The following is an 11950-nucleotide window of genomic DNA, read 5'->3' on the forward strand; positions in this document are numbered from 1 at the left end:
CCGGACGACCCCGTCCCTTGCTTCCTTTCGGCTTTCCCTGGTGTCGATTCTTTCCGGAAACTCCCCTTCGCCTGGGGCGGGAGTTCCGGGAGCGCGGAGCCGGAAGGAGCCGTCCTGGCACGGGAGCTGATTTGGGGGATTTCGAGGCGGGTGAAGGGCGCCCGAGCCCTGTTTCCAGCGACTGCGATCTGTCCCGCTGGGCGGGTCAGCCCTTGGACCTCTGATTTGTTCTTACTTGTGGTGGTTGTTAGGATGAAACGGGAGGAGGTGGGTTACAGAGAGTTAACATAGGAACGTTCACTGATTTCATTTCCGGCGTGATTCGCGGGAATGCAGCCTTCAAATGACTGTTTTTACGGTCTTTGGGACAGAAGGGCAAAAATAGGGGTTAAGAGAACAAGCTCTGGAGCGAGAGCGCCTTGGTTCGTTTATTAATCGGGTGATCTTGACCTGTGAGCCGCAGTTTCCTTATCTGTAAAGTGGGCGGGAGTAACAGTAACTGCTGTAAGGTCTTTATAACGAAAGCACCTGGTAACATCTTGAAAGCGCTTCCGGGGGCAGTGGTAGGAATGAGGCGCTCGTAAAGGGTGGCAAAAATGAAAGGGAAGGAACAGGCTTCAAGCCACGTAAAATGATTTGAAACGACCTGCCGTGGCTGAAGAGATGCTGACGGGGGCATGGCTGGGCTGAGGTCCCAGGACAAGCCGTTGGAAGAGCATTAGAGGACTTACTGTCCCCTCGCGTAGCTGATGAGGATTTCTGCCTGAGCGAGATTTCAGTTAAAAAGCCTCTAGAGATACAAGGAGCACCCTGACTCAGGGAGTTGGGTTTACCTGGAAGCTGCACCCAGATATGAAACTGGCTCGTGGAAGGCTGGCAGCGCACAACTATGAAAATGCAGCTTCTGTACTTGGAGTAACCTTGCTGGTGAGGGTCCGGGAAATAGCACCTCGGCTACTGTCGCCTGGGTCGGGGGGGAGTGGGGGGGCTTAAGCAGAGAAAGGGCTGTGGCACTGCCGTCCCCACAAGTATTCAAAACAAAAACAGGGGTGGCTTAGTTGGTTGAGCGTCTGTCTTTGGCTCAAATCGTGATCCTGGGGTGTCTGGGCTGGAGCCCCGCATCGGGGCTCCCTGCTCAGCCGGAAGCCTGCCTCTGCGTCTGCCTGCTGCTTCCCCTGCTCATGTTCTCCGGGTCAAATAAATAAAATCTTTAAATAAAAACAATACCTGATCCGCAAAATGAAAAGGCAACCTACAGAATGAGCAAAAAGATTTTCAAATCGTGTCTGTTAAAGGGTTAATACACAAAATCCGTAAGGAACTGCAACTGGATAGCAAAAAAAAAAAAAATCCAATTTAGAGATGGGCAAAGGAATACGCCTTTTTCTTCTGAGGGAAACCCACAAATGGCCAAGTGCGTGAAAAGGTGCTAAAACATCACTAATCAGGAAAACGCAGATGGAAACCACAAGCTACCACCTCACACCTCTTAGAACGGTTTTATCAAAAAGATGAAACAAGTGTTGGCGAGGATATGGAGAAAAGGGAGCCTTGTGCTCGGTTGGTGGGAGTGTAACCTGGTGCAGCCTCTAGGGAAAACGATAGGGTGGTTCCTTAAAAAAAAAAAAAATTTAAAAATAGAACCATAGGATCCAGCAATTCCCCACTTCTGGGCGTACATCCAAAGGACATGCATTCACTGTCTTGAAGAGACATATGCACCCCATGTTCACTGCAGCATTATTCACAGCAACCAGGACGTGGAAAGAACCTGAGTGTCCATTGATGGGTGAATGGATAAACAAAATGTGAGATATGTATGTATATCCCTGTATAAATATATAGACTTGTAACTATAATTGTACAATATGCATGTTTGTATAAAAGATTTATGCAATAGTATGTAACATGTATCAATTATAATTATTGCATATATATAAAGCAATATTAGTCACCAAACAAGGGTTTGCAACATCTTGGATGGAACTTGAGGGCATTATGCTAAGTGCAAGAAGTCAGAGAAAGACAGACTGTATGATCGCAGTTATAGATGGAATTTAAAAAGAACTGAACTCCTAGTGATGAGGGAGAAGGCAAGCTGAGGACAAAGACACCCTGCAACCTCCTCCCCACCCCCGGGTGGGACCTGTGTGATATTCTTCCCGGGATCTCCCAACTATCTTAATGTTAATACCTTGCTAGAGGGGAAAACAACCTTAACTTGACAATGGCAAGGTGTCTGGTATCTTGTTGGTATCTTGTAGGTCGGTCCTCTTTAGCATATGAAAGTTCTTTTGAAACCTCCCTTTTCCTTACTTCCCCCAACTCCCAAGTATATAATCACCAGTCCTCAAGCTCCCAGGAGCTGTCCACGGGCCCTGTCCCCATGCTTTAATAAGCCACCGTTTTTGCACCAAAGGCGTCTCCAGCAGGTTATCGGCTCTGGACCTCACCTATATTCCAAAACCACATCACTAGAAACAGAGAGGAGGTTGGTGGTTACTCTGGGGGTGGGGGGGTGGAGGGTGAAGGTGGTCAAAGGGTACGAAACTCCATTATAAGTTCTGGGGATCTAGTGTGCAGCGTGGTGATTATAATTAACAATACTATATGCTTGAAAGTTGCTACGAGAGTATAGATCTTAAAAGTTCTGACCATCACACACACAAATAACTGAGGTGATGGATGTTATTTACATGATGGTAATCATTTTGCGATACAGACTTATCATCTTGTGCAGCTTAAACTTACACAATATTATAGGTCAATTACATCTCAAAGCTGGGGGGAAGTGGGGGACAAAATAAACTTTTTTTTAAAGTTAGAAAGTGCAATAACAAACGTACTGATTTTTTTCCCCTTGATGAATACTTTTTTTTTTTTTAAGATTTAGAGTGAGAGAGCATGCGAGTTGGGGGGAGGGGCAGGAGGAGAGGGAGAATCTTCCAGAGGACTCCCCGCTGAGCACGGAGCCTGATACGGGGCTCGATCTAATGACCCTGAAATCATGACCTGAGCAGAAATCAAGAGTGGACGCTTAACCGGCCACACCACCCATGTGCCCCTTGGTGAATACTTTAGATCTTTTTAAAAAACTATTAAATTCCACACACAAAAATAAATTGTGGTTTTATTTAACTGGTTCTCTAGGCTCCCGTCTGTCAGGTGATCCCAAACTGCTTAAAAAATAAAGGAAGAATCACTGTTGGTCATCTATTTGTATAAAATTCCAAAGATGGGTGAAGAAGGTAGGGCAAGTTAGTGGTTATCAGGTTGTTTCCAGGGCATGGTATGCTTTTCTGCAATGATGCTCCGGGTCCTATTTTTATGCCTAAAATAAAAAGACAAAAGCCCGGACTTCCCCGATCTGAATTTATCCTGGAATGTAAATCCCATTGAGTACAGGGCTTTGTCAGTCTGGTTCTCTGCTTTATCATCAGCTCCTAGTGATAGGGCCTGGATTATGGAAGGCAAATAACACTAGGAAATTAGGAAGAACGCAGTAGCTTCAATGCATCTGTGCCCTTGTAATTGAACAGGGCCCCACATTCGATCCAGACAGCAACAAATGGGTTCTCAGATGGGATGGTCTGACCAGTGCTTCCAGAAGGAGGAGTCAGAGACAGAAGAGTGTCTCCAGACTTGGAGTAGAGGGAGCCTGACAGCAGAGCCACAGGGAAAGTGGACACAGAAGCAGGGGGCTTTCCAGATTCAGCGATACCAGCATTTTATACAACCCAAGTACTTCCTCTCGCATTAAGTCTCTCAACGTTGTCCATTGCCGTGTATACAAACGACCCCAAAAGTCAAGAGGCTTGAAAACCATTTCCAATCATCTTAACGCTCATGGTTTTGCTCATGAGGATGGCCCATCCTCTCGGTCCCTTGCGGTGGCTGCTAGGGTAGCTTGGTGGGTGGAGGATCCTGCCTGGCATCACTCCCGGGTCTGGGGCCTTGGTGCTGGCTAAGGTTTGGGGTCCACCCAAATCCTTCTCATCGGGTAGTCAGGCTGAACTTCCCAAGAAGGTAAACGTGAAACGCCGGTGCTCCCGAAGGACCAGGGTCGGGGGTCAAAGCAAGTCACAATCAGACCCGCCCAGATTCAAGGGGAGGGGCAATACATTTCACCCCTTGTCGTGGAAGATCAAAGACATTGCAGAGAGACACCTGGAAGGAAAGAGTCCATGCTTCCCCAGAACCCTCTGATGACCCTGTGAGTTTCCGTGAAGATGGGGCCATCAGGCCAAATAAGGTGGCTGGTGAACCCTGGTGTACGGGTGTTCCTATAGATGTACAAATATAAATGTGGAATTTACTACTTGGCTCTCCGGTGTCCACACTTGCAGGTATGGGTGCCATGAGTCCGTCCCCTCACCCCAGCCATCTCTGTGTACCTCCCAGATCTTAATTTCTGCATCCACAACGCTGATGCAAATCCTGGGCTCCCTAGGCTCTCCTGAGCAGACCAGGGGACACCTACCTACTCTTGGGGCCTGAAGCACCCACTGACGTTCCCCATACATACATTCATTCCTGTGTTTATTCAATCAACACGTGGAGCTTATACTATGTTCTAGATCCTGTGCTAAGACGTCGGTGTACAGATAACGAATAGGACCAACATAGTCTTGCCACCCAGAAGCTCAGAAAGCTGGTGTCTTGGGGGCTGGGATGGGGGTGTGGCCCCAGGACAGAGGAAAATGTTCTAGGGGAATGTAGGCAATGATGCTGTCTTCCTTGGGTCTAACTCAGGTGTTCCTGGTTTAGACCCCCCTTAGAAACCTGACGAATCCGCAAGATAACTCATTGGGTCTAACTCAGGTGTTCCTGCTTTAGACCCCCCCCCCAGAAACCTGACAACTCAAGATCTTTTCTTAAGCAAACGTTACTTTGAAACAAATCATATAGTCTTCCAAAGACAAATTCTATTGCCCTCAAGTTCCTCAGCAGGTTCTCAAAACTACGTATTCTTAGTTACAAAGAACTTTGAAATAGTTCAAGCAGGGATTTCTTAGCTTAGCCTCCCCAGCTATATTCTCCGGGGCTGTCACACTGCCCCCCTCCCTTTGCAGGCAGGAGGAGCCCTCTGCAGGCTTTGCTTATTGATCTAACCCTCTGTATGCATTAGTTCATTTACTACTGCTCACAAATCTGCTAGCATGTAATTCTTACCCCCTTTCTGAGAAGGGAAAACACGCTCAGAAGCTCAATAACCTGCTTATTGTCTACACACCTGCCTGACTTCAAAGCCTGCAAGGCCTCACCAACAGGCCGGCTTATCAGCGCCTAGAGATAGGATTCAGATGTTTTGGCCTAGGCTCCTCGTTCAGGGAGGGACTCAGATTTAAACTTTGATAGTATTTCTCCCTGAGGTTACACAGTCAATCCATGAGCAGGATTGAATGGAAGTGCTTTTCATACAACTTTAAACTCAGGTGCCCTTCCTGGATCCAGGTGTCTGTACCCCCAGGTCAGCAAGAAAAGGCCTGGGGGCAAATCCAGCCCACCATCTGTGTTTGTAAATAAAGTTTTATTGGAACATACCCACGCCCTTTATTTATATGTGGTCACTTGGTCACTGCCACAGAGCGTGGAGGACCTGTGACTACGTGGCCCTTTACAGAAGCTGTTTGCTGACCCCTTGTCTATCCTGTAGACTAATTTTTAAAATAAATCTCGTTGTTTTCTTGGGCATAGCAACCTTCTGTTGCATCATTGTGTGTGTTAAAGGTACCTCTGTGTTTTCAAGAATACCACTGTTTTTGCCAGAAGGGAGGAAAGCGGGGCGGGGGGAGGGGGGAAGGGGGGGAAGGGCATGGGTGAAATAAAGGGGATTGAGAGCGGACTTAGCATGAGCACTGAGAAATGTATAGAATTGTTGAATCACTATATTGTACACCGGGAGTTAATATAACACAGTATGTTAATTACACTTCGATTTCAAACGAAAGAATACTACAGTTTTTAAGACTCTGGTGTATATTTTGGGTGCCTGGGTGGCTCAGTCGGTTAAGCGTCTGCCTTCGGCTCAGGTCATGATCCCAGGGTCCTGGGATTGAGCCCCGCATTGGGCTCCCTGCTCAGCGGGAAGCCTGCTTCTCCCTCTCCCAATCCTCCTGCTTGTGTTCCCTCTCTCTCTGTGTCTCTGTCAAATAAATAAATAAAATCTTAAAAAAAAAAAAGACTCTGGTGTATATTTTAATATACCAGAAGTCTCAAAAAAAAAAAAAAAAAGAAAAATGGGCTCAACCTGTCCCAGGCTCCGAGAGGCTACGCTTGGCCACGGTTCATGCCTCCTACACTTTGTCCATTTTCGATCTTCATTGTCAAGCACCGTGCCCAGGACTTGGGGTGCAGGTGGAGGGGCTCAGTAGGTGTCCGCTGATGGCATAGAGGGCCTGCCTGGTGTCCCTTTGCTCCGGCTACCATAACATAATACCACAGACTGGGGGGCTTAGACGACAGAAATTAATTTTCTCACTGTTCTGGAGGCTGGACATCCAAGGTCGAGGTCGTCAGGGTCGGTTTCTCCTGGGGCGTCCTCTTTCTGTGCCTTCACATAGCTTTTCCTGTGTGTGTCTCAGGTGGCTCTCTGCGTGTCCAAATTTGTTCTTCTTATAAGGACACCGGCTATATTGGATTAGGGCCTACCATAATGTCCTCATTTTAATATAATCACATCTTTAAAGATCCTGTCTCCAAAAACAGCCCCATTTTGAAATCCTGGGGATTAGGGTTGCAACCTCTGAATTTCGAGGGGCACAGTTCAGCCCCTAACAGCTCACTCTACCCCCTCCTCCCCCCAGCCCCCTTGTACCTGGGACGCCCCCCAGCCCCCCCTTTATCTGCTGCCCTGCACATTGCAAAGGAGAACTTTGGGGGCCCTCTCTCTGGACGAGCCCAGCTGCAAAATCTGAACCAGAGTCTGAAATAAGAGGATTCAGACTCTCACCTAGAGGCAGAGTGAGAGGCTGTGAGGCCCCTCTCTCTCTCCGCTTTATAGGAATATTATTCTCAGGTGGGGGGAGGCTAGCCCTTCCCCTGACCTAGCAGGTGCACTCAGCTAGGTCTAGGCAGGAGCAGTTAAGTCTTCTGATCATCAGCACACCTTCGAGATCCGTCCCACATCCTCAGTGAAACATTGTCTGGGTGGCTCCTACAATCTGCCCGCCCCGCGGCTCTGCCTACAGGTGTCGGGTGTCAGAGTGGGGGGGACCTGGTCACAGCTAAACGGTTCCCGGGCCTGCGACGCCCGCCATGGCCACTAGAGGGCGCACCGAGACCACAGCCTGTTTTTAGGGCTTGTTTTTAGTGCCCTGAAGTGCTAAGCACTGTTTCCAGGAAGAAGGCACCAGCCACCAAGAGGCTTCTAAACTGTTGGGAGGCTGGCAGATGTGAACCATAGTATTTTGCCCTCACCAGTTTATACTGAAATTTCCAACCTACGGTACTCAGATCCCACCGTTAACATTTGCTATGCATGCTTCGTCACGTATCTATTGTCTGTCTGTCCTTCTGTCCATCCAACAATCTATGTCATTTTTATACACTTGGAACAGAGCGAAGCACATGATTTCGAGATTTTTTTCTTCTTCTTTTGGGTCTCCCCTCTCTCACTTCAAACAGTTAGTGAGGTACCTTTAATGTCCCCTGAAGGCTCTAAGACTCAGGGAGGACTGGCCGCCCCGGGGCATCTGGGCTGAGGGGACCCAGGGTCTTTCTGACCAAGATGGTTAGCATCTTAGATCCCTACGGCCTGATGACTGAGGACCAGATGGTCCCCTTCCCCACCCATTTGCCTTGATAAATGTTTCGGCTTCATATATACCCCATGTGATAGACGGAATTGTGTTCCCCCCCAAATTCTAGGGCTGAAGCCCTCACCTGGAGTAACCTCGGGTCGTGACTGTATTTGGAGATAGGACTTTGCATTAGGCAATTAAGTTAATGAGGGTAAATTAAATAAAATGAGGCCACCGGGGTGTGCCCTGATCTATTCTGATTGGTAATGTCCTTGTAACTCGAGGAGATGAGGACACAAGAGAGATGCCAGGGATGACCTCACACTGTCCAAGTCCAGGGGATGGTCCAAGCGAGGATGCAGAGAGGTGACAAGTGCCTGCAAGCCTCCAAAGAAACCAAACCTGGATCGCAGACTTCCAGCCTCCAGAAACCGTGAGAATTACATGTCTGTTGTTGAATCCCCCCCCCATCTTTGCTATTTTGTTACAGCAACCTGAGCAGATGCCCATGAACCTGACTTGGCCCTGGGAAACACGGGGATTCCGAAACCAGGAGGTCTGAATTTTCCACCAACCCAGCATGGTGGCTCAAAGGCAGGCAGGAGAAATAGAATTATTTTTGCACAGCTGATTTATTTATTTTTTCTTTTTTTGGTTGGGCATCCTATCCAGTCCAGCACGAAACAACTGATTTGAGGATGGGTGTTAATGAGGGCATGCTCTGGGGTACAGAAGAATGGTGTCAGGGAAGGCTTCTCAGAGAACACGGGGCATGCTTGCAATTGTGAAAAATTAGTGGGAGCCTTCTAGAATGGCAAGGTGAGGAAAGCTATTCTAGCCAAGGGAATAGGTCGGAGACATGAAGGACAGGAGTATATCAGGAAGACGACCCACAGCGGTCACTGAGCGTCAACTCCCTGATAGGCCTGCTTCTGTGAATTTAAATGTGTAAATCATGTAACCCTCACAACCATCCTGCGCGGTGAGTGCTATTATAATCCCCATTTCACAGAGGGGAAACTGAGGCACAAATGAATTAACGTGCCCGGGATTGCAAAGCTCATAACAGAGTTAGAATGCAAACCCGGGTCCCCTGCTTCCCCCGTCTCCAACCCCCACACCTCATTATTTAGCAGCTGCCATGACTGGAACATTTAAGAGGAAGGAGAGCCAGGAACAGGATCCGGAGATGTGTCTGGAAGCCAGCAAAAGTCCGATGATGGAGGGCCCACAGCTGCATTTCTGGTCATGGTCCTGCTGGTGCCACGTGAGCTCCCAAGGGACCCAGGCTTACTATTTAATTCTTAGCCCACACTGGGGTTGTTGGATACTTTCTCAGGGACTTCAACAGAATTTTTACGTGCAGCGGGGTTCCTCACGTCACTCGAATTTGAGAAACACCACAGCAGGATCCTAAGGTCGGGGGCGGGGTGTAGACACAAGAGGCTGGATGCTGGGAACCCAGTGTGTCCTGTGTGGGGGCTACTAATGGCCCAAGGTGTCCGGAGGGGTCTGGGGAGGAGGGGGGCCCATGGCACAGGTGCCGTCGGGGGTCCATGGACTCTGGAGGTCTTGGGCATGAACTAGACCAGCCAGGTAACCTGGGGCAAGTTTCGTAGCTCCCCAGGCTGCGGTGAGGATTATAGGAAGCAGTAGAGGTAAAGGCCTGCAAACGGAGCAAGTATTAATGTACGGCGGTCTCCCCCTAATCCTTCTCTCTGTCCTTCCCTCTCTCCCCTCTGTCTCGCTCTGCCTCCCTCCCTCTTTCCCACTGGATTGTCATTCTGTACATGTCCTCCCCTCTACACTGTGCCGCCCTCATGGGGAGGACATCGGGTGGGAAGCCAGTGTGTTCCTGGCCCCACACCAGGCGGTGGTCTGCAGTGGGGTCCTCAGAATCCACTGGTGGGTGCAGGGTGGAGTGGGGGATAAAGGAAATTCGGGAATCAAGGGGAACTCCAAGGATTTGGCCTGGTGAAGCAGGCAGATGATGTTGCCTTTTGCAGGATGGTGGAAGGCAGAGAGGAGAAGAGGTTTAGGGTGAATAGCAAGAGTCCCATTTCTGTCGCGTTATGTTTGGGCTGCCAATCGTGGATGGATGTGGCAGGTAGTTAGTGGTACGCGTGACCAGGGTTCGAGACGAGTTTAAGGGTGTTGGCATAATCTGGCATTCGTTGACATTCAAACCCAGAGACACAGCAACATTCCCAACACCACAAACTGGAGCAGAGGAGTTCAAGCCAGTGAGGAAGGGCTGAGCGGGAACCACCGAGGAGTCAGATCGAAACCAGTCGAACCAAAGAAAGGAGGGGCCAGGAGTGGTCACATGACCCCCACTCCGCACACTCCATGGGTTGATCCTAGCGCACCCTTCCCCTCGCCGCAGACACTACCTCAGAATCCTTCTTAACACTGTTTCTGGATGCCACCACTCAGAGATTCCAGGTGGCATGCGACCTAAATCTATTTGCCTTTCCTGCTATCATCCCATCGCCTGGTTCTGCAGATGAAGAAACTGAGCTGCAGAGAGATTTATTCTCCCAACATTTCGCCAGCAGACATCCTGTACTCTGCCTTCCAGTCCAGCAGAGTGGTATGGCCCCGAGGAAAACCGTTTATGTGGATTCCATCGTGTTTTTGTGGAATCATTGTGTATTAGTCAGGCTTCTTAAAAAAAAAAAAAAACAATAGAGAGAGAGTATGTGTGTGTGTTGGGGGTGGGGAGTAGGAAGAGAACCATTTATTTTAAGGAATTGGCTTATGTGATCATGGAAGGTGGTAAGTTCAAAATCCGCAGAGTGAGCCAACAGCCCGGAGACCCAGAAGAGTTGCAGATGAATCCGAAGGCCGCCTGCCTTCAACTGATTGGACAAAGCCCACCCACGTTCTGGAAGGTCGTCTGCTTTACTCAAAGTCTACTGATCTAAATGTTTCCCTCGGGGCGTCTTAGTGGCTCAGTTGGTTAAGCGTCTGCCTTCGGCTTGCTTGATCCCGAGGTCCTGGGATCGAGTCTCACATTGGGCTCCCGGCTGAGCAGGGAGTCTGCTTCTCCCTCTGTCCACCCCCCTCCCCCCCCCCCCCCCCCCCGGGGTCCCTCTCACTCTCTCTTAAATCAATAAATAAAATCTTTAAAAAAAAAAAAAATGTTTCCCTTACTTAAAAAATACCTTGACAGAAATATCTAGTATAACATTTGACTACATATCCAGGTACTGTGGCCTAGCGAAGTGGACACATTCCCATTCACCATCGCATATTGGTTTAGATTGGCTTGTTTTAGACATTGAGTTAAAAGTAGTCTCGTCTGGGGGCGCCTGGGTGGTTCAGGCGGTTAAGCGTCTGCCTTCGGCTCGGGTCATGATCCTGGGGTCCTGGGATCGAGCCCCGCATCGGGCTCCCTGCTCCACAGGAAGCCTGCTTCTCCCTCTTCCACTCCCCCTGCTTGTGCTCCCTCTCTCACTGTCTCGCTCTCTCTGCCAAATAAATAAATAAAAACTTAAAAAAAAATTAGTCTTGGCTGATGTTAGGAGGAAAGGTAGAAATGGGGAGACGTGACCTATCCTGACTGCCCCTTGCTGAGGGAACATCCCACAGGGAAATTGGCTTTGGCGATAATCACGCCGAGATGTAAGGACCCTGAAAAAAGCAGTAAGGGCTACAATTTTTCAGGCACTTGCTATGCACCCAGCACCATGTTGATGAGCGCTTGCTTTTTTCCGGGATTAGCTCCTTTGGCATCACCCAGGCCCCTGTGTGGGGTCTGTTGCCTCCCCCAGGACTCTGATCCAGGAAGCCAGCCACCGAACCTCTTTCTTGGGGACCCACCAGTAATTCTGGTCCCCTCCCCACAGATCAGAGGACATTTCTCAAGAGGGGTGGTGGGGCAGGAATTCCTCCTTCCTTCGGGGTCCTGGGTGGCTCATCTGGTTAAGCGTCTGCCTTTGGCTCAGGTCATGATCCCAGAGTCCTGGGATCGAGCCCCGCATCGGCCTCCCTGCTCAGCGGAAATCCTGCTTCTCCCTCTCCCACTCCCCCTGCTTGTGTTCCCTCTCTTGCTGTCTCTCTGTCAAGTAAATAAATAAAATCTTTAAAACCCGGAAGCCTCCTTTGACCTCTGATCCCCATTCTGCCTAATCCCCCCCACCAGTGGTCCGCTGCTTGGATGGGGGAAGTGCAAAGAGGGAGTCTCTGGGAGGAAAAGTCAGTTA

The sequence above is a fragment of the Phoca vitulina genome, unplaced genomic scaffold (genome assembly GCF_004348235.1).
Source record: "Phoca vitulina isolate PV1807 unplaced genomic scaffold, GSC_HSeal_1.0 scaffold47, whole genome shotgun sequence".
Classification (NCBI taxonomy): domain Eukaryota; kingdom Metazoa; phylum Chordata; class Mammalia; order Carnivora; family Phocidae; genus Phoca; species Phoca vitulina.